The sequence below is a fragment of the Thermobia domestica genome, chromosome 8, assembly GCF_964235325.1.
Source record: "Thermobia domestica chromosome 8, izTheDome1.hap1.1, whole genome shotgun sequence".
NCBI lineage: Eukaryota > Metazoa > Arthropoda > Insecta > Zygentoma > Lepismatidae > Thermobia > Thermobia domestica.
In genome coordinates, this window is record NC_137461.1 from 259397945 (window position 1) to 259398827 (window position 883).

Consider the following 883-nt stretch of genomic DNA (forward strand, 5'->3'; position numbering starts at 1 on the left):
CAGAAGTAATTTTCAGTGGAACTTAATTGAACATATCATGGGACACTGTGATTATTTTTTACTTTCCAATAGTTTCCTCATCATAAAGTGTTCTTAAGTAAAAACTCTTCGAAATCTACAAAATACATTAAAAAAATCATAATAATATCTACGAGCTAACACATTCTTCTAAACATTGAAGGAAGTGCTTGAATAAGAATCGAAGTTCTGGATGCTATGATTAACAACATGTGCGGTTCCACTATACACTCACCTAATTGCATATGTGAAATGGTATTCTTCGACACACAGGCACAATGAAGTGACAAGCGAAATCATATTGACAGGGTTGAAAAAAAAAGAATTATAGAAGACTAATTTCTGCTACATACTTACGTTTTGTAGAAACTTAACAGGGGGCACCCGGGTTTGAACCGGGGACCTCTCGATCTGCAGTCGAATGCTCTACCACTGAGCTATACCCCCACTTCCCTATTATCTATTCAATCACAAAATATTTCATAATGATAAATGTGGTAAAGGTATAAATATAACTTGTGGGAAACGTAATGAAAACCTATATGTGTATAGAATGAATTTATTTGTGCCATAATCATGTCATAAGTTTCGTTATCGTAACTATTATGCAATCAGTGGCAAGTTATCGAGAAACTCCATGCAGTACGGTCAGCTAATCTAATCGTCTTGACGTAGAACTTTTTCCAGGTGTCATTTAGAGAGGCAGAGAGCAATTCACTTCACTCAGCTTGATATATGAGCCTATATTTATTTTTAGATCAATAGAATGGCAGTATACTAACGGAAAACGTGAAACTTTACTTACATAGTTGGAGACTCTTGTCCTAATGGAAGCAATATCTGGAAAGAAACGCTAATGGTTTCG

General features: G+C 35.2%; 1 non-coding gene across 1 annotated transcript; it reads right to left on the reverse strand.

Moving 5' to 3' along the window:
- Positions 1-393: 393 nt before the first annotated feature.
- On the reverse strand, positions 394-465 carry TRNAC-GCA (transfer RNA cysteine (anticodon GCA)). Its single transcript has one exon. It is a non-coding gene; the product is annotated as a tRNA-Cys (tRNA).
- Positions 466-883: the final 418 nt, after the last annotated feature.